Below are 22639 nucleotides of genomic sequence, written 5' to 3'. Positions count from 1 at the left end.
CTCTCCAACATCCCCTTTCCCCAAAGGACCCCACCTGGATTAAAGGGAAGTGTGTGCCCCCTCCCTCCTCCCCTTCCTGGGAGGAGCCTGTGGTTCCTCCCATCTCTGCTGCTCCCTGTTTCCCTCCTGCAGCCTTCCTCCTTCAGTCCTTCATGCCATTTTCCTCTCTCCATGCTCCTCCCTTCTCTCTCTCTCTCAATCTCCCCCAGTTCTGACAGCGAATCCTTTCCCTGGCACAGGCCCTCGACTTGCTTGCCAGCTCTGCTGGGTTACTCTTCTCATTTCTGTAGCTTCTGTCCAATTATCTCTCTGGCCAAGCTCATCGGGAGCCCTCTCCTCTGGCCACGCGCCTCCTTCCTTCCTGCTGCTAGCAATGCTATCACCCACGATTCATTCCCATTTGGGAATGGGGGTAGAAAGCTGGTTTGAATAAACTGGGAGGTGTCTGGCAATCTATTCTGTGTTCTTCTCTGAAGGCCCCAGCAGAGTTAAGCAAAGCTTAAGGAAGAGGACACCATTTCCTAGACCACTAAGGGCTGCAGGATCTAGTTCTAACGAATGGGGGACCAAAAGCTTTTTAGAGTCAGCCGGTCCTGAAAAACAAGGGCCCAGTGACCGGGAGGACTGGAAGTCTTGCCACGGAAAACAAAGCTGTGACTCAAAGGCATCACGTAGATGCTTTCTTGCTCATCCATGTTCCTGAGTTTAATGTCGTTGGCTTGGGAATTAACTTTGAGACTTTTCCAACACAGATAAAAATAGAGCTCATAAATGCCATCACTGGTACTTTCCGATAAGGTGGCCTTTTAAGGGAAGACTGGGCTCCCAGTGGATGCAGTGAGTCAAGGAGCCTCTCAAGCAGATTGTTCAGGGTTCTCAGAGGCTGCCGACCAGCCTGTGACCAAACAGAGGATGCAGGAAGAGGAAGCTCCTGGAGGCTTCTGTGCCTGAAACGACAGGATCCAAGTTCCTGAAAGGATGTTTCTTTCACTAGTTAATTCATTTATTCATCACACAAGCATTTATCTGAATACCTATTACATGCTAGGAATGCTTCCCTGTGCTGAAAACATAATAGAGAGAGAAAAAAAAGGGAAATCCCTACCCGCAAAGAGCTTGCCATCTAGTGAGGGACAGAGAGGGAATCAGGCAACCACGATACAGGGGTTGCAGTGAGAGGAGGAATATGGGAAGACCTAGCTCAGGGCTAGGGGACATGCACAGCTTCCTGGAGGAACAGACGGATGAATTGAAGCTGGAGAATCAGCAGAGAATTAACCAGGGGAAGGTGAGGGTAGGGGCAGGGAAATCTGTGGAGAAGACTGTTCTGGGAAGAGAGAACAGTATGTGCAAAAAGAGAGAACTTGGTTTACTCAGGGAATTGAAAGTAGTTCTCTGTGTGACAGGAAACCTTACTGCTAGGTGCGGTGGGAAGCATCAGAGACCACCTGGAGACTAAGGCATAGGTCACTGGCAAAGAGCCTTTCACCTCTATTAAGGAGTATGGTTTTTATATCGAGGGCAGTGAAGGGTGGAATACAAATAAGTGACTCAATCAGATTGACTTTTTAGACATCTCACTCGGGCTGCAGAGCAGTCATGAACTGGAAGGGTGAAGACCAGAGGTTGGGAGCCCAGGGAGGAGGCTGCTGCAATCCCAGAAAGGACTGGGGAGGTGTCAGTGGAGACAGAAGGAAGTAGGCAGAACTGGGAGATAACTAAAGCATGGAACTGTCAGAACTTGGTGTTGAATTAGAAGTGGGATTGAGGAGTCAAGGACACTTTCCCGTTCCCAGGCTTGAGCTATTGGTGAGGCAAGAGAGCACCGGAGGAGAATCAGGTTTTACCTCTGCTGAATCTCAGGTGCCTATGGACCATCCAACTGAAGATATCAGGTTGATAGTTGGATATGTAAGTGGAGCTCAAGAGAAAGACCTGGCTCGAGATAGATTTGGAATATTCTTTAGCAGATCGATGGCAGTGGAGCGGTGAGAATAAAGGAGCCATCTCAAGGCAAGAGAGGACAGTGTGAAGAGGAGAGGAACTGCACACAATCCAAGGAAAGCTGATATTCAAAGGATGGCCAAAGGAAGAGCCTGTCAAGGAGACTGAGAAGGAGTAGCCAGAGAGGTAGAAGGAAAAACCAGGAGTAATGGTCGTCCGCTGTTGGCCCCCTGCATTCATTTCCTCCTTCTGCCAAGAGGGCCCTGAATTTCCTTTGGGGAATTCACTCCTCCCCTGTTCTCAGTCCTGCGGTTTGGTTCATAGGGGAGACACGCTGGCTGGCTATTCCTAACCCTCCTGACCCACTCCCCGCAGCCCTCCCACTTACTCTGTGTACTCCAGCCACACTAATTTTCCTTGAGTTTCTCAAAAACTCCATGTTCTCTCTGGCCTTAGGATCTTTATCCGCCTGGCCTGCTTTCCTTCCTCGTTCCCCTTCTCCACGCTCTTTGCCTACTAACCTTCCTTTCATGCTTCCAACCTTCTTTGACATTCCAGACAAGTCTAGGGTTTTCTGTGGTACATTCATTCATTCAGTATGTACTAAGCACCTTCTGTCCATGTGTCAGCACCGTGCTGAATGCTGGGACATTATGGAGAGCAAAAGAAACAAACAGGCTGGAGCCAACAATTGATTAGGAGAGATTGATAATAAACAAGTAAATACACAAGACAATTACAAATTATTGTTAGTGTTGTAAAGGAAGTAAACAGAGTACCAAGATACCAAGAAGGTCCTTATTTTAGATAAGGCAAGTGGTCAGAGAAGGTTCTCTGGGGCTGTAAAAATTAAACTGAGACCTGAAAGAAGAGGCAGAACCAGCCAATGTGAAGAGTTTAGGGGAAAATTGTTCAAGGTAGGGGGAATAGTAACCACAAATGCTCATGGAGGAAAGAGACTGATGGGCTCTAGGAATTGATAGATGGCCAGAAGAAGACGAAATGAAGATGGGGAAGAAAAGAGCAACGGGGGACATAGTTGAACGTGAGACTCTTAAAAGCAGTGGTACAAAGTTTGGGTTTTATTCTTGGTACAATGGGAAGCTATTCAAAGTTTTTAAGCAGGGGTGAAGCATGATCTGACTTAAGTTTTAATTAGATTGCCCAGGTTGCTGAGTGAAGAATAGATTGAGGGACAGCAAAGAATTAGGAAGACCAGTTAGGACCCTCTCGCTGTGGTTCAGGCCAAGGAGGATGTTGGCTAGAACTTGAATGGGACTGGGGAGATGGAGAGAAGTGGATGGATTCAAGGGATACTTTGAAACTAGAATTTATGGGAATTCCTGATGGATTAGAGGTAAGGTATTAGGGGAGAAGAGGACTCAAGGATGGTGCCCAATTTCTGGCCTGAATGAGTGGATAGAGAACCAGACTGGCTTGGCTTGGACTGCCCAAGCCCCCTTTGCTGCTCCCCCTTCCCTGGAACCCCTGAGGCAAATCTTCAGAAGCCCAGAGCTTGAGAGGCAAACATTGTTCAAAAACCACTGGGCTGGAGAATCAGTATGGTCCCTTCCGGTTTTGAAATTTTTAAATTCTAAACTGAAAACTTTGCGAATAGGGACACTATTTCTATTTCTTTTGATTTCTCCTGTAGTTACCTCCGTAGAGCTCTGTACCTGGGGAGCACTCAGTAAGTGCTACGTGACTGTTCATTTGGGCACAGACCTTCCATGATAGAATTTTAGATTAAATTCCCTTTTAAAAATAGGATTCTAATGTAGAATAAACTTTCAGTTGAAATCAATTCACCTTGATAAAGTAGAGCCATGGCAAGGATAATCTAAAGTTGTAAAATCCATAGTAATTTCTATTTGAGTGGAGGCAGAGGAAAAAAAATGTTTTTCCTAAACAACTTATCTACATTTAGGTAAATGTTATTTTAGGGCAAATACCAAGAGGTAGTGGATCAAGCCCATTCAGAATAGGGCCAAGAAACCACTGAACATAATTCGTAACAGTGAATGTAATCCATTTTTTGGTAATATATTCTCTCTTGAAAGCAAATATTGACCCTCTAAAACTTAGTTTGAAACAATGACTTTAGGTAATTCTTAGAACCATTTTAAAGATGAACAAGATGGAGATGGAGCTGCGTGGCCAGTCCAGGACAAAAATCAAAGACAAGGTGGACTCAGACTTGCCATTTCCTCTCTTCTCTTTCCCACTGCTTCTCGTCTGCTTGATACTCCACGCTTCAGACATGATCTTTCCCAACCATCTGAAAAACTCAGAACTTCAATATCTATAAGCACATTGATCAAATCGTCAGATAAGCACACCATTCCAAGCCTTTTATAAAAGAGGGAAGTAAAGTAACAGAATGTCTTTCATATGCCAAGCACTTTTGAACAAACATGTCATATGACGCTGCTTACTACCCTATGATGAATGCCCTGTTTCAAGGATGAGGTGGGAGGGTTGGTGGTCCAGCATCTGACCCCCTTCCTGTTTGGGATGAGTACCCTGCTGCGGACAGCGTCAGTGAGAAGGAGTGCTGAACGTTACACCGTGGACACCGTGGCAAGCGAGACCTTTCTTCGTTTCCCTCCTCACCGCCCCTCCCCCCTCTCCCATGGTGGTCAGGGCCCAGGATGTGGTCTAGGATTAGTCAACAGGGTGCTGCTGCCTGGGCTTTGGGTTTGCAGCCTGAGGCACACAGATGGAAGAAAGGTTAAAGGTCCTTTTGCAACGGCAGCAGCCGGAGCCATGTGTCTGCTGGTGGCACTTTGTGGCAGTGCCGAGCGGTTGGACCTCCTGGCCAGAAGGTCCTACTAAAGAAGGTTGTCGTTCTTCCTCCACTAGCCCTTGGTTTCTGCCGAATTTCCAAGACTGATTCTTCAGCTCCTGACAATTCTGGGAGCCAGAGATATTTCTTCAGTAAGTTCCAGTTGGGGCTGATATAGCCAGCGTTGGGGCAGTTCTTACAACCAGAAACCTGACTGATCTGTGAGGAAACAGACCCTGAGGTCAAGGAGCTTGCTCAGGGACCCTGGCTAGCAAGTGTCAGTGTTCTGGCCGAGAAGCCCGTGCTGCTCTCTTTGATTCCATGCTTCCTGAAGAATTCTGAAGAACGGCATAAAGGAAAGGAGCACGGATGGCACACCGATTAGAGTGAGGCTTGAAGACCAGCAGGCATGTGAACACTTACCCCCAAATCCACATTCAGTAATACATCCGTAAATAAGTGGGGTCTATTCTATTCCGTGTAGAGGGATTGTGCTATGTTCATATATTATTTCAGTTAATCCTCACAACATTATGATATGGTGAGCATTATTTTCTCCATTGTTCATATGGAAAAACAGGCTCAGAGAACCTCGTCCAAGTTTATATGTAGAAAGCGATAGTGCTGGGTTTGAACTTGAGTCTCCGAGGTGGCTGGAGCTCATTCATTAAGCCACAGCTGCTTCACTATGAAATTTAATCAATCAATAAATGATTCATCGCTGCCAATTTTCTACTAAACCCCATCACAGCCCTAGCACAACCTCATCAGTGTGTTCTTGTTGGTATGCTTCCTTGAGTGTGGTCTTACATCTGTATCCCAGGGGGTGTCATCTGTCACTTTAGACAGGACCATGCCCCTACTAAGGATCTTCCTTCCTGAATTTCCACCTCCTATCCAGGCACTCATCTTCTATTCATTCCTGCCTGCCTCTACCTCCCCTACACCTTCAAGGGAAACCATATCTTTGCTTATTGGACTGTAAAATGGAGCTGAAGATCCTCATTGGCAGAATAAATACCAGACGTCTAGGGGTCTTTGGGACAGATTCCTTGTCCAGACCTGGCTCGTGATGGCCAAAGAACACTTTGTCATTTGTGTTTTGGATTAAGAAAACAAGTTCTGTGTGTTTCCTACCATCACAAAGAGCAGTGAATTGAATTGGTACCATTGTAAGGTTGATTGTTGTTGCACAGATAAAAGCCTCATTAAGTCCCTCGTGAGGGGAGAGAAGAGGGGGTTCCTTGCTTGTTGTGGTTACAACAATGAAACAGTAAATGGAGGAAATAATGAAATAACTGCACTTCCTCCCCTCCCAAACCTCATCAAGAGGCTGGGTGAGTTTTTAATTAGTGCTGCGTTTTCAATAAATCCGTATCTGTACGTGGTACTGATTCTTTCCTGGATAAGGAAAGATAATAATGAGAATCCTATTTTTCAGCCCCACACTAAAGGGATGCCTAGTGTATTTAATCATGCTGTAGAAATCCTGGCAGCTTTCTCTGAGCCCAGCTTCTGCTCTAATTACATTTCTAGATTTTAGTAAATTGAAAGGGAAAATGTAGGAACAAAATAATTAAAACTGAAGAGGAAGTGCATATTAAAAAGGAGAAGCTGTTTAAAATTCTTCCACACAGTGCTTCCAAGGACATCTACAGTCATTTAATCAGATCCACACCAAATCAAAGTCCTTTGTACAGAGGCTGGTGGGATCACATCTCAGGTGGGCGGTATGGTCCCCACAGTAGAATGGGAGCCTCGTCACACCAGGCTACAGATGGAGATAGGACTCTTATGTCCTTCTACCTCTCTGGAGATTCAGGGCCAGCCTGGACAAGCTGCTGGCGCAGACTCACCAGCTCTGAGGAGTCACTTCCCAGGTCCCAGGCAGAATCTGACTAAACTGTAATGATTAGCCCCAGTTGTAAGGTAGCTAAAGTATGTTGTCCGTGCCTCCAGTTTCCTCCTTCTGCACCCCTTCCCACCTCCATGCTCCTCCCTCCAAGCAGTACCCCTTTTCTTTCTTCCCTGCCATCCTGTGAGATCTGAAGTCAAAAGAACAGGAACTGAACAGTTTCAGTGACACCAGGAATCAGTTACTTGTAACTGGTTACTGGGTTGCCTGGGGGGCACTCTGATTCTTCCCAAGGACCAAAAACCTCGCTGGCTTCAGCTAACAAAATGAAATATTTGCTGCTGATGATGAGTGAAATCTAATTGGAAAGTTTCAGGCACCAGCCTAATAGGTGACGAAAGTGCTTTTTGTTTTCAGTGGGGCAGGCACCGTAACCACATCACTGTTGAATTTAGGATCTCCATTTCTTGATCATTTTGGCTGAAATATGGGTTGAGCAAGCTTAAGGAGTTTAGAGTGTTTTGTCTGTCATTCCTAGGACATTTTAAGCTGTGGGATTGTAGGGTGTGCTTGCATATTTGAAAGTGGAAGGCAGCCTGGCACTGTCACAGCCTCCCCGGTGGCTTTGCTCATGGGCTCCCAGCTTTCCCTGCTGAACAGACTCACCAGCCACCCAGAGCCAGGATGCATGTGGCAGGAGACAGTCCCACAGAAGCAGAGCTTCCGGTAGCTATCCCCAAGGCAGGGCCCACACTTTGTCACCCCACGACCCATAGATTCATCTGGTTGCTCCTTTGGATACGATGCCTTCTCGTGCACTTGTGTGCGTGTCTACGTAATGGTATAATCTCAGTATGGAAAAGAGACAACGCCTGTTCCAGATTATTTGGCTTGATTCAGTAAGAATAATTTTTTTACAGTTGAAGCTAAAGGAAAGAATTGTAACAATAACAAATATCCCATCACTGACATTATGACTCTAACATAATAACGTGGAGATGACTTTTTTCTCCCAGGGCCAAGATGCCCTGAGACTTCCTGTTTTTTTTTGCCGGCACTGCACTGAATGCGGGATCTTAGTTCCCCGACCAGGGATTGAACCCATGCCCCTTGCAGTGGAAGCGTGGAGTCTTAACCACTGGACCACCAGGGAAACCCCTGAGACTTTTTTCTTTTACTCAACTCAGGAATCAACCATAGCCCTTGGGGAGCTAGGATGTGAGACCAGTTGGGGACCCAGGTGTCCAAGACAATAAATTGTCACTGAATCAGCTTCCTTTCAGTTAAGCCACCTATATGCCTGCCTTCCCTCAAAAGAACGGTCCTTCTCCTTTCTGTTTCCAAATGCTCAGTTTTATGTTACTTAAAAGAGTCTCTAACATCATCATAAAGTCTAAAAAAATATTTTACTGACAGTTGGTTAGAAAAAAATGAGGTAAAGTCGTTAGTAAACCACACCCTGCTTGTAAGTATAAGTTGCTGTTGTTAAATGCCTTTATTGTTACGGCCACCCCACTCCCACTCTTGGTGTGCCTCTATTTCGTCCTCGCACCTCCGCGAAGCCTGCCGCGCCCTGCACGCGACCCCCTCCGAGTTCCCGCCTCTTTCTTCTCAGGCCCCTCCTTCCCCTCAAATCCTCGGGGCCTGGTGAGAACCGGGACGCATGCGCACTAGGGAAGGTAGGCGGAGTCTTGAAGCAGAGGGAGGAGAGGCATGAGAACCCAGAGAGGGGAGGGGAGGGGAGTAGAGGGGGCGGAGGCCGTGCGGGGTGGGGCCTGGCGGGTACGCGCTCGCTGCGTCGACGTGCTGACGCCATGACGCCCCGGCTGGTGTGTTTCGGTGTGTGTGTGTATGTGTGAGTGTGCGCGCTCCGAGTGTGTGTGTATTTGTGTATCGGCGGTTCCGCAGGTCCCGGATGTTGCGGACAGTATGAGGCGAGTGCAGGGGGACGGGGACCAGCAGCTGTCGCCGCCGCTCTCAGGTGAGTGGGGGGAGGAGAGTCGAGGAAGAGGGTTGTCCTGTCGGAGTGGGGGCGGGGCGTCTCCCTTAAGGGGTGACTGACCCCCCACACACTCCCGCCCCCCCCGCCGCCTCACATAACTCTTCTCTGCCCCGTTTCCCACATGCCGGGTTACGTGGCCCGCGAATGCCAGAGCCTAATCAACCGTAAACGCGCCCCCGCCTTCGGCCCCCCCCATAATTTTCCCAGCCCCATCCCCCTTGCCAAATAGTGAGCTGTCGCCTGCGGCGAGATGGGTGACTGCGCATGCGCGAGTGTGAACGAGCCAGGGGTGCTTGTTCGCTGCCCTCGGGGCGCATGCGCATCGCTGTGTTGCAGGGACCTGCGGGATAAAGAGACCCTTGACCACGCGCCTGCCTTCTTCCCGGGCAGTGGGCTAGACTTGGTGCCAGATAGTGAGCCTGTTGCTTTTATCCAAAAGGGAGAATTTAGATTATTTAAGGGAGTTTATGGCAAAGCACCGTTCGCATCTTGTGTTGTCCTAGAGACTCCCAGGCTACAAACGCCTCCCAGAGCCAACATGCCCCACGCTGACCCTTCTTTTGAAACTGTCACTGCAGCTCCTAGTTCTAGCATTATTTTTCTTTCCTCGAATACTCCCATCGTCATGTTGTATCTTTAATGCAAACTTCCCCTAAATTTAGGAGTAGGTGCCCCAACCCATTCAGTTATTCTGGCAGGGGATTTTGGTAGCCTTTCTAAGGAGGACTAGGGTCATAAAAACGAAAGTAAGGGGAGTTTTCGTTTAGTAAAGTTATTTATTATTCTCACAGAACTAGATAAAGAGCGAAGGGTATAGGGCTTAGAATAGTAATTGTAAATCAAGACGTCAGGGTTCTCTCATCTCCAGCCCTCCTACTTTGTGTGACCTATTTGCCTCTTTTTTGGTAAAAGATCTTCCTTAGCGCTTTCGTTTTAGCTGTACATTATTGATGCTCTGAAGAGCACATGAAAACAAAAGCAATCTGAAACTACTGGTGGACAATAAATTACCCAGTGGACGTTTTAATTTTAAGTAACAAGAGTGGTGTTTCTTTCACATTTGCAAATAACAAAGAGCAAATTTTTAAAAATTAACTTTAAGGTACAGTAATATTTCAGTGATCTAGAACCAGGGTTTTCAGTTGGCAGATTACACGTGGTCCCTTAATTTACTCCTTCCTGTGTTGCCACTGCTATGGATACTTGCTGCTTCTTACCTCTGCCATCAGAACAGAGTGAGGAGTTAATAAACTGTTACAAGCAAAAGGTTTGCTGAATAGCATTGAAATGAATAACTAAATTGTTGGGGGTGTGTGTGTGCACATTTTCTGTGTTTTTCAGTTGTCTTTGCCAACCTTGTCTCCTATCTGGATAACTTAGGAATGGGACATATTAGTGAGCCTTATTTTCTCTTCTCTTTCCTTTGTGTTCTTTCTTTGGTATTCGCCTCTCAAGGCTTTTTTTTTTTTTTTTTTTTTTTTTTTTGCTGCCATTCTTAACTCTAGGACCTTATGTTCTTGGGCCTTAAAGTATATATATATTTTTTTCACTTCTCCATTTAACTCTGGCCTTCTCATGGTTCAGCTGTCTTTTGTGCTGTTTTCTGTTGCCATGGTTACAGCTGGAGCCGAGAGAGGACACAGAGGAAGCACAGGAATTTGGGGGGGCATATATTTTCTTGTGTCCTGTGCAAGAGCTAGAGACTCATCTTTTTTTTCCTTGTGTGAAGACTGAGGAGTGTAAGTTATTGTGACAGCTTCACACTTAGGCTGGGGGTGGCTGGTGTCCATTTGGTACTTTGGGACTTCTCCTTTTAGAGCTCTTCATAGTGGTTAGTTTGGTGCTTGGAGATGTTTAATGTTGCCTATGTCCAGACTTCCATCAGGTAGTCTGGTAAAATCTTGTAGTAAAGCTATGGAGGTAATAAATGTCCATTTCTCTTTTCAGTAGGCTTCTGTACTGTAGGATGCTTTGTTTTTATCTGATTGAATTCACTGAAGTCTCATGTAAAATTTTCATGGTATGAAGACATGAAATGCTTTTAGGTTAAGATAATATTAATTGCATAATTCGAACTGGTGCAGAGCCATGTTTAAAAAAATAACTCTTTAAATGGGTAACACATGTACATACATATGAAATAAAACTCAAACGCTACACAGAGAGAGGGAAGAATCTTTCTTCTCCTGTCCTCCTTTCATCGTTCTAGTTACCTCCCTCAAAGGAAATTATTGTTACTTGTATTTTGTGTACCTTTCGAGAGGTAATGCTTTTATAAGCATATACAACTATGTATTCGTTGGTATTTTGTTTTTATTTGTTGTTTATACAAATAAGATACTGTACCCACTATTCTGCACTTTGCTTTTTTTACTTAGTATATCTTGACTGTCATTTCATGTAGTACATAGAGTACCTCTCCCATTTTGAAAGATAGCAGATACTCCACTGTATAGATGTACCGTCATTCAGCCAGCTCTTATTGGATACTTAGGTTGTTTTCAGTGCTACAATTAACTCCTTGTATGTACTTTTTATGTACATGGGTGTCTGTTGGATAAATTCCTAGTGGAAGGATATATGCGTTTTTAATGTTGTTAGATATCGCTAAGTTGCTTTCCATGGAGGTTGTATTTATATTCCTGCCAGCAGTGTATGAGTCTGCCTCTTTTCTCACCAACACTGTATTATCAAATTTTAAAAATCTTTGTGCAGGGGACTTCGCTGGTGGCCCAGTGGCTGAGAATCCACGCTTCCACTGCAGGGGGTATGGGTTTGATCCCTGGTCAGGGAACTAAGATCCTACATGCCGCGCGGCGCTGCCAAAAAGAGAAAAAAAAAAAGTGTGCACTCTTTTGTCTAAGTTTTTAAAGTTCATTATGTAGCTTGTTAAGATTCATTACACCCAGGAGTTGTGGATAAATACTGTCACTGTTTTGCAGATGGGGGTGGTGGTGGTGATAGACATTGTTGGACTGAAGAATAATGAGAATAAAGTTGTATGCCTGGGTAACACGGGAAATCCATTAACAACGCTAGGAAGACATGTAGAACCTATATTCTAATTTCTCCCTTTAACTCTTGCTGCTAGTTTCTCTATGTGAAATTCTGTAAGCCCATAAGTGATGTTTGATGATCTCTTTTTGATAGCAGTGACTCAAAATTGTTTATACGAGCGAACTGCCATTCTGTTGAGGAGTTGGAAAGCTAACCCAGTTAGTTAAGGTGCTTTTCTGAGTGCCTGCACAGAATACTGCTACTGGTACTTTTATTTTTTTTTTTGATTTTTATTTTATTTACTTTTTTTTTAATGGGATAGTTGTTTTACAATGTTGTGTTAGTTTCTACTGTGCAGCGAAGTGGAGTTCCCTGTGCTATACAGCAGGTTCTCATTAGTTATCTATTTTATACATATTAGCGTATATATGTCAATCCTGATCTCCCAGTTCGTCCCACCATCCCCCCACTTGGTGTCCAGACGTTTATTCTCTACATCTGTGTCTCTGTTTCTGCCTTGAAAACCGGTTCGCTACTGGTACTTTAAAAAAGTCTGCTAGGGGCTTCCCTGGTGGCGCAGTGGTTGAGAGTCCGCCTCCTGATGCGGGGGACGCGGGTTCGTGCCCCGGTCCGGGAGGATCCCACATGCCGTGGAGCGGCTGGGCCTGTGAGCCATGGCCGCTGAGCCTGCGCGTCCGGAGCCTGTGCTCTGCAACGGGAGAGGCCACAACAGTGAGAGGCCCGCATACCGCAAAAAAAAAAAAAAAAGTCTGCTAATTGCAGAATTTGTGCTTCGCTATGACCTCTGAGAAAATAGAAAAGAATTAAAAGATGTCTGTGCTGGAAGGAGCTTACAGTTTTATTGGAAAACCAAATCCGAATGTATCAAATTATAAGAGAACAATTAGAAAACAGAACAGGAACAGAAATATACTGTGCTACATGCTGAGAGGACTTTGTAAAGAAGCGATTAAGATTTAGAGGCGAGGTCATTTGGAAGGCCTTCCGGGAGGAAGTACATTTTGAGCCCCCCTCACAACTGCTTAAGTGAAAAATTTTAAACATACAGAAAAATTGAAAGAACAGTACCGTTATCACCTTTATACCAGTTATCCCCTAGATTCAACAATTTTTATGTTTTCTGTATTTGCTTTATCTATGTATGTGTCTTTACATATAATATATAAATCTTTATATTGTAGATATCATGACACCTTAATACTTTAATGCTTTACTTTAGATGCATCTTTTTAAAATAAAAACATTGTTTTAGTTAATTGTTCTTACATTGTCACAGCTGAGGCAATTAACAATACTTTCCTAATACCATCTGATACCCAGTTCATGTTCAGATTTTCCCAATTGTCTCCAATGCAACGCTTGTTAGCTATTGGTATTTTTTTCTCCAAACATGTCTCTTTAGTCTCTCTTTTTTTTTTTTTTTGCGGTATGCGGGCCTCTCACCGTTGTGGCCTCTCCCGTTGCGGAGCACAGGCTCCGGACGCGCAGGCTCAGCGGCCATGGCTCACAGGCCCAGCCGCTCCGTGGCATGTGGGATCTTCCCGGACCGGGGCACGAACACGTGTCCCCTGCATCGGCAGGCGGACTCTCAACCATTGTGCCACCAGGGAAGCCCTAGTCTCTCTTTTTTTTTTTTTAAAGTCTTTATTGAATTTGTCACAATATTGCTTCTGTTTTTTTTTATAAATTTATTTATTAATTTGTTTTTATTTTTGGCTGTGTTGGGTCTTCGTTGCTGCTCGTGGGCTTTCTCTAGTTGAGGCAAGCAGGGGGCACTCTTTGTTGTGGTGTGTGGGCTTCTCACTGTTGTGGCTTCCCTTGTTGCAGGGCACGGGCTCTAGAGTGCAGGCTCAGTAGTTGTGGTACACGGGCTTAGTTGCTCTACGGCATGTGGGATCTTCCTGGACCAGGGCTCGAACCTGTGTCCCCTGCATTGGCAGGCGGATCCTTAACCACTGCGCCACTAGGGAAGCCTCCTTCTGGGTTTTTTTTGTTTTTGTTTTTTGGTCACGAGACATGTGGGATCTTAGCTCTCCGACCAGGGATCGAACCCGCACCCCCTGCATTGTAAGGTGAAGTCTTAACCACTGGACCGCCAGGGAAGTCCCCTCTTTAGTCTCTTTCTCAATCTAGAACCCTTTATTTAGGAGCCATGCAGTACTGCCTTTTTGAAGAGACCAGGCCATCTGTCTTGTATAACATATCACTTCTGGAATTTTCTGAGTGTTTCCTCACAGTTTCATTTAATTTGTTCCTTTATCTCTGTATTTCCTACAAACTGGCAGTGAAGTCTTGGTTAGATTCAGGTTAAACATTTTTGGTAATAATACTTCATAGGTGATGCTATGTACCTCGTGTCACATCACAGTAAGAGAAACATCATGTCATAATGTCTGACTGTTAATGGTGATGAATTTGTTTGTTCAAGATCATAAATACCAGCTCTCTCCACTGTAAAGACTCTTTTCCCCTTTGTAATTAGCAAGTAATCTGTAGCGTGGTGACACTTTGGCGTGATAGTGTTTTACTTCTCCAGCAACCTTTCACCTTCTGATGATGATCCTTGCCTGAATCAGTTATTTCTTTGGTTATTACAAAATGGTAATTTTCGAATTCTGCCATTCCTTTGCCTTCCATCTTCTGTAAAGATTTCCCTCATCAGTTAGGAATAAATCATAATTTCTTCCCAAAAGTTCAGGTAAATTCTTAATTTTCCCTTTAGCAATTTTCTGAACAAGGAGTTGGTATACCTTTAATGATAGCAAATGAATTGTTTCTTTTTCTTGCTCTCTTGGTTTTAGTATCATTATAAACGCGTGGATTTTAATTTAGTCTATGTTTTACCAATAATTATAGCCGTTTTTTGATTCTCAAAATGTCCCATATTTGACCTGTGGGAACCCTTAAGCTTGGTGTCTGAATGCTTCTAGTAAAAGAAGTCCCTGGATCATTTTGTATTTTTCTTGTCTCAAATGTCCCCTCACCTCACCTCTGTACATTTATATATACATTAATTACGTTTTCTTCCCTTTTAATAAATTATGTTGTTCATCTCCCTAGGGAGTTTCTGGCACCACATTCTAAAAACTAAAGGTGGCTTTCTTTTAACACAGTGCACCTAGTGTTTGACTCACTTCTGTGCCACTGGCATTGCTGGATTCTGAATCTGAGACCTCACAGATTTCTTATCTTGAATAGTCTTTGTGAAAGACAGGTAGTATCTCTGAAGAGGGCATTGCTTTCCACCCCGACATCGTTAATATAAGGTTAGCTATAGAGGAGACTGGGGAGTTTCTTCTCTCATGAGCAACCTTGCTTTTTTTCTGAGATTGAAAGGTACACAGGATGAAATTTAGAAACTGATAATTTGTATGTAGTATTTTGGGGATATGGGGTTTTGATTGTTATAAATCTTTGTGTGTATATGTATATATGTACAAGTATGTGTTTGTCTTTCCTCCCTTTTCCTCAATTACACACATTTCTCCAACACAGTTGGACTGTTATGTAAGATTATGCTGTAATAGCATGTTTTTTTCATTATCACTAGATTTCATCATAAAAAAGAGACAAATTTTTCTTAATTAGGGGAAATTTTCAGATAGGCCGTGAACTCTGATATCTAGCTGTCTTATCACAGGTTGTGGAACAGTGCTGGATCCTGTGGATTTTTATCGTGTACTATGGACTCAGAAATGTTGATGCATCCATAGTGTTTTCTGAAAATCCATCACACTAATGAAGGATAATATAAATGAAAGATACAGTGGAACTACATTCTAAAACTGTTTTGGGGCTAAACTAATTCCTGCCTTAGCAGAAAATGATTTATAAGATTCTTACCGTTTAGTGGTATTTTGAGTAACTTACTGATTTCAAGTTACTCAGAGCCTGACAATAACAGTATTCTGATATTTATCTGAAATTCATTTTTCTTTTTACCATCTTGTCATATTTACTTTCAGATTTTATAAGGTTATTCTTAACCTAGTTTCATAACAATACTGCCTCCATATTAAACTCTGGTTGTGTATTCAGGGAAGCACACCTGTTTCTTGTGTTTGTTTTCAGTCATGGTGAATCACTCTGAAAGGCTATGCTGATACATTTGCTCCTAAGATCCAGTAGCTTCTTTTACTTTTGTTTTTGACAAGCTCCCATTATAGGAAAAAAGATTCTGAAGTTTAGCCTCTTTAGGGAACACTTGGGCCTTCATGCTTACAACTATGGTCATGTTTTAATAGAATTGGCAGGAGTTGTTTAGTTGCTCTGTGTGGCAGAGTTGGTCATGCTGCTTTGGGAGAGCTGGATGCAGACCGCAGAATGGGAATTTTACATTCAGACAGTAACTGTTGCTTGACCGTGAAGACCTTTATTCTTTTTTTTTTTTTTCACAGTTAAAAAAATTTTTATTTTATTTATTTATTTATTTTTGGCTGCATTGGGTCTTCGTTGCTGCGTGCGGGCTTTCTCTAGTTGCGGCGAGCGGGGGCTACTCTTCGTTGGAGCGCACAGGCTTCTCATTGCAGTGTCTTCTCTTGCTGCAGAGCACGGGCTATAGGTGTGCAGGCTTCAGTAGTTGTGGCACGTGGGCTCAGCACTTGTGGCTCGTGGGCTCTAGAGTGCAGGCTCAGTAGTTGTGGCGCACGGGCTTAACTGCACCGCGGCATGTGGGATCTTCCAAGACCAGGGCTCGAACCTGTGTTCCCCGCGTTGGCAGGTGGATTCTTAACCACTGCGCCACCAGAGAAGCCCCAACAACTCTTTTTAAAAAGTTTTTTTATTTTTTGGCCACGCCGTGCGGCATGCCGAATCTTAGTTCCCTGACCAGGGATCAAACCCACACCCTCTGCAGTGGAAGCGCAGAGAGTTAACCACTGGACCACCAGGGAAGTCCCAGAGACCTTTATTCTTTTTTTTTTTTTTTTTTTTTTTTTTGCGGTACTTGGGCCTCTACTGTTGTGGCCTCTCCCGTTGCAGAGCACAGGCTCCGGATGTGCAGGCTCAGCGGCCATGGCTCATGGGCCCAGCCGCTCTGCGGCATGTGGGATCTTCCCGGACCAGGGCACAAACCCGTGTCCCCTGCATTGGCAGGCGGACTCTCAACCACTGTGCCACCAGGGAAGCCCTAGAGACCTTTATTCTTGACTGTTGCTTTCTAAGAAGCTGTTGGCATAAATCTTCAGGCTGTGGCACCAGCTACATCAAAGGAGGGCTTGCGGTAGTTCTCTGAAGACCTCTGATTCCTCCTATCAGTCTATTTGTTTGTAAGAAAAAAAAGATGTATATGTAATCATTCATCTCCTTAATTTGAGATTTACATAATCCTTTTCTTGGTATTTGGAAACAGGTACTACTTTCTGTTTCTATGATTTTGACTACTTTTAGATACTTCATATGAGCGGAATCATGCAGTATTTGTCCTTTTGTATCTGGCTTATTTCACTTAGCATGGTGTCTGTGAGGTTCATCCATACTTTAGCATGTGTCAGAATTTCCTTCCTTTCCAGGGCTGAATAATACTTCTTTGTATGTATGTAATTACATTTTGTTTATCCATTCATCCACCAATGGACACTTGGGTTGCTTCCACCTTTTGCTGTTGTGAATAATGCTGCTCTGAACATAGGCGGGCAAATATCTCTTTGAGACCCTGATTTCAATTCTTTTGGGTATATACCCAGAAGTGGAATTGCTGAATTATATGTTAATTCTATGTTTACCTTTTTTAAGGAAGCTCCATACAGTTTAATGTAGTGGCTGCACCATCTTACATTCTTACCAATAGTGCACAAGGGTTCCAGTTTCTCTACATCCTTGGCAACACTTGTTATTTTCTTCTTTTTTAAAAAAATAATAGCCATCCATAATGGGTATGTTTTAATTTGTTTTTGTTTTTGTTTTTGTTTTTGTTTTTGCGGTACACGGGCCTCTCACTGTTGTGGCCTCTCCTGTTGCGGAGAACAGGCTCTGGACGCGCAGGCTCAACGGCCATGGCTCACGGGCCCAGCTGCTCCGCCGCACGTGGGATCTTCCCAGACCGGGGCACGAACCCGTGTCCCCTGCATCGGCAGGCAGACTCTCAACCACTGCGCCACCAGGGAAGCCCCTAATTTGTTTTTTAACTTTATCTTTTATTGAAACTAAATTTAAACTTTAAAGTAGGATTTTTTTTTTCCTTTATAGTGTGTGTTTCTTGTGAGGTAATAGTTACATCCTGTATTTTCTTCTACAAGTTTTAAAGTTATGCTTTTCACATTCAGGTTTCTAATCCACCTGGAATTTATTTTGATGCTTGGTGTTAAGTAGGGATCTAATTATTTTCATAAGGATAACCCAAAGTAGGGATTTAATTTTCTTTCCATAGGATAACCTGATATGCCACCATCATTTATTGAATAGTCATATTTGCCCCCTACAACTTGAAATACCACCTACATGTTTCCAAATATATGAGGATTTGTGTCTGTGTTCTCTATATTCTGTACCATTGGTCTGTTTACATATCTTGTGCTGGTACTACACTGCCTTAATTATCATAGCTTTATAATAGTTGTTCATATCTGGTAGGGCAGGTCTCATTACCTTGTTCTTTTTCTGTTCAACAACCTCTCTGAAAAACCCTGTCAGATTGGTGTATTGCAGTGAAGCCATTTGCTGTCTAAATTGTATTGACATGATATATAATGGTCTTCTCCAAAAGAGAGAAAAAAATCAAGCCTCCCTTATCTGCAGCTGGTCATTAAGTTTGTCTTTTATTCTGAATGAGCCGATAATTTACATTCAATTTTTAGTTTTGTTGGAGTGATAATTTTTTTTTTATATGGGAATATGGTCTTCAGATGGAGGAGAATCTTGTTATAATTTGTTGTTTCATACAAGGACACCAGATGAAACACTTCTGGTAACAGCATTGAGGTTCTGTGGTGTTAAGGCTTTCTTGATCATAAGGAAAAGAAGCCCATTTAAAATAGCTCATATAAAAGATTTATCAGAAGGAAATAGCTGTCGTCGAATCCAAGGAAAAGGTGAACGGCAAGGCTTCAGAAAGGGCTGGCACCAAAACAGTTCCAAGTACAATACTTCAGCAGTTAGAGTTAATGGAGTCTAGTGTTCCACCATAAACAGACTTCAGTATCCATGAAGCTTAATTCAGATTCCTGAGCAATATCTGATTTGGTCAGTCTAAGGCTTGATTTCCCCTGGGCCAGATATCTACCCCAGGTTCAACTCTGGTTGAGGATACAAAAAACAGTTTGGGGTTGGAATCAGAGGCAAATTCTCTTAAGCAGTGTTTCTCAAAACTTTTTGGTCTCAGAACTCTTTACACTTTTTTTTTTAATATATATTTGTTTTATTTATTTATTATATGTTATATTTGGCTGCGTCAGGTCTTATTTGCAGCACACGGGATCTTCACTGTGGCATCTTTTGTTGCGGCACGCAGGCTTCTCTCTAGTTGTGGCGAGCAGGCTTTCCCTAGTTGAGGTGCGCGGGCTTAGTTGCCCCGCAGCATGTGGAATCTTAGTTCCCTGACCAGGGATCGAACCTGTGTCCCCTGCATTGGAAGGCGGATTCCTTACCACTAGACCACCAGGTAAGTCCCTCTTTACACTCTTAAAAATTATTGAGATTTTCTTTATGTGGTTTATATCTAGTGATAGTTACTAAATTAGAAATTAAAACAAAAAACATGAAAAAATATTAATTACTTAAAAAGCTATCATATTAACACAAATAATATATTTTTATGAAAATAACTTAAAAAATTAGAAGAGTGACATTTTTAGATTTTTGCAAATCTCTTAAATATCCAGCTTAATAGAAAACAGCTAGAATCTCATATCTGCTTCTGTATTCAATCTGATGTGATAAATTGTTTTGATTGAAATACATGAAGAAAATATGGCCTTAAAGGACTTGTAGTTGGAAAAGGGAGGAGTATTTTCAGACAATTGTGCATATTATTCTCTGATACTACACCAAAACTTGATAATTGGTAGTTTCTTCACAAGTTAGGCTGCAGTGTGGAATCTGAAATCATACGATGTTACTGTTACATTAAAATTCATTTACATGAATTTTATAATATCATGATACATGATTTTATAATATCATGCATTGGTTGTTTAGGAAATGTTGGTTCATTGAGTTAAGCAGATCTTCCAAATGACACGTTTCATAATATAATACCAAAAAACCCACATTAGCTAATATCACTGTCCTTCTTATCAGAAAAATTTGTAAGTATTGGGCGTCTATTAAGCAGCTACAGTATTTCCAAAATTTTAATTTTTGATTGAAAGCTTGGACTTTATCATTGGCAACAAATACTATCAATTGTTTTCCTTGAAGGGACAGAATCACTTCATTTTCAAGAAAATGCCTGCTAAATATTCATGTCTGAATAAGGACAGTTTGCCCTTTGTTCCAAGTAAAAGTAGTGTTCCATGAAAAAAGCAGTTAGTTTAGCTCACTAATCAGAGTCACAATTGCTTTTCCTGGAGACAACCAATGTACTATCCCGTAGAAGTGCTTTTTGCGTACTTCCCATTTCATCACGCAGAATATTTAAAAGACCTGTACAAGGGCTCAGATTTAATAAAATTAGTAATTTTTATTGCTTCATCAAGAACATTTTTAAGTGAAATTGACTTTTTAAAAAGATCACTAGTCCATGATGGTAAAAGACACACATAACTCTAGTACAGTTTGATGCCGTCACCTTGATTTAAGCTAAGGCATCCACAGTTATACCCATTATTGATTTTGTATCACCAGTGCAAATGCCAACACAATGAAAAAGGCAGTAGTTTCTTAGTATTATGAAAATAGTTTCAACTTAACAGACTCAATGAAAGGGGCTTTTCAGGGATCTCTGAACTACGCTTCGGGAACCCCAGTGGGTAGGGAAACAAAAGTCTATTATTTGAGGTACAACAAGTGTTTCATGGTAGAGTTTTACTGGATTGCTGGTAGTGTTACTTAACATCATTTAACATGATGTAGAAATGAGTGGGATACTTAAAAGATCATAAAAAGTTTCAGATTTCTTGTTGAACAGAAATATTTTCCTAGTAATTATCGTTTTCAAACTGCAGAATTTAAGGTATTCAGATTTTTAGCCAGATAGTCTTTCAAATATGTCATAATCTTAGGGTAACCCATTTTAATATGGCATATGGAATTTATGTCATCATAGTAGCACGTGCAGCTTAACATTTTTTTCAAGCAGTTGAGTACATTAAAAAATCTGAGCTCCAAAAATTACATTTGGGAAGATCTTGCCTTTTCAGAAAAAGCATGGAAGGGAAGGTTAAGGCTAGGAATCTGCTATTTCAGCTTTAAGTCTTTTTGGTCATTAAAGAGTCTTGTGAAAGAGGACACCCCCTCTCCCCAAATTTAAATATGTTTTATGACAGAGAAGGGGGACTAGTGGTGTTAACTGACTTCATTTCAACAAATATCTATTGAGTAATTATAAGCAAAAGAGTTTGTAAAAGGTGGGGGAGGGTATGTTCCGAAATGAGTGGGGAATTAAACCAGTATTATGTGTTTTGGTGTTTAGAAGAGGAAGAGGGACTTCCCTGGCGGTCCAGTGGTTAAGACTCCTCACTTCCACTGTAGAGGGCACGGGTTCGATCCCTGGTCGGGGAATTAAGATCTCACAAACCCCATGGCGTGGCCAAAAACAAAAAAAGAAGAGGAAGAGACCATTCAATTGGGAAAGTTAGGGTGGGAGGACTATCTTTGTGAAGGTTACATTTGAGCTGGGTTTTGAAGGGTAGGTATTTTAAAGGCTGGAATTTTGATAGGCAGGAATAAGAAGGGAATTCAGGCAGAAGGAATGTCATGAGTAAAAATGTGGAGGTGAGGAAATGCAGTGTTAGTATAGGGTGCGTACTGGAAATAATGAGCAGTGTAGTGTAGCTGAAGCAAAAGACACATGGGAAAATAGGAGCAAGACAGGAAAGTAAATTGGCCCAGAACGTGGGAGGTCTTCTACCAAGGCCAGGCAGTTAGGGTTTAATGTGGTGAGTGATGGAGAGACTTTGAAAGTTTTTGATTGAAACAATAACATGATCAGAGTGTGCTTTCAGAAAATGTATTTGACCTCAATCATTTATTAACTCATTCATCTAAAAATTTTTAAATTGCTCTGTGCCACTTAAGCATGAGGAATGCTGTATATAGTGGTGAACCAAACAGAAAATCCCTATTCTCATGGAATTTACATTCTAGGAAAGAAACTTCAACAAATAAACAAAATATAATTACAAATTACTGTAAATGTTATGAAGGAAAGGAATAAATTACTATGGGGGATAATGGGGAAATTAAATTTAATTGAGGAATCTGGGCAGGCCTTGCTGAGGAGTTAAATTTTTAATAGAGTACCTACCTTGTGCCAGATGATGTTCTAGCTGCTGGGGATGTAGTTAAGGAACAAAACAGACAAACATCCCTGCTCTCATGAAGTGCATATTCAGGCAGTAAACAAGATAAATAAAATATATGTTATGTTAGAATGTGGTAAGTCCCAAGGAGAAAAATAAAGCCAGAGAAAGAGATGCTGAGCGTTGAGGTGGAGGTGGGGATTGCAATCTTCGATAGAACGGCCAGGGAATGTCTCACTAAATCACTACAATAGTAATATTTGAGTAAATATCTGTAGAAGTAGAAGGTGGAGGAGTAAACCAGAAACTCCAGGCAGAGGGAGTAGCAAGGGCAAAAGCCAGGAGGAATGTATGTGCCTGGCATGTTCAAGGCACCAGCAAGGAGGTCAGGATGGGTAGAGTTAGGTGAACAAGGGAGAAAGTAGTAGAAATAAGCTTGGAGTGGTTCGTAGGAGCCCAGGACCTGTAGAGCAGAGGGTGAGCCCTTAGCTGCATGCCAGAACCACCCGGGGAGCTTTTAAAGCTCCTGAAGCCTGGGCTGCACCTCATACAACCTGAATAAGCATCTTTGCAGGTGGAACTCAGTGGCAGAGGGAATGGAGAGAAGTAGATTATTTGAGAAGTATGTCAAAGAAAAT

General features: G+C 42.7%; 1 protein-coding gene across 2 annotated transcripts in view; it reads left to right on the top strand.

Moving 5' to 3' along the window:
- The first annotated feature begins 8378 nt into the window (after positions 1 to 8378).
- Positions 8379 to 22639, top strand: part of SPOP (speckle type BTB/POZ protein) — a 67653-nt gene continuing 53392 nt past the window's right edge. For both annotated transcript variants that reach the window (XM_030839698.2, XM_030839694.2), the window contains exon 1: positions 8379 to 8565. The gene's annotated coding sequence lies outside the window, so the exon portion shown is untranslated. The remainder of the gene's footprint in view (positions 8566 to 22639) is intronic.

Source organism: Globicephala melas, chromosome 20, assembly GCF_963455315.2.
Source record: "Globicephala melas chromosome 20, mGloMel1.2, whole genome shotgun sequence".
In the NCBI taxonomy this organism is placed as follows: Eukaryota; Metazoa; Chordata; class Mammalia; order Artiodactyla; family Delphinidae; genus Globicephala; species Globicephala melas.
The sequence above is the reverse complement of the archived record's forward strand: the minus strand, read 5'-3'. Positions and strand labels throughout refer to the sequence as shown.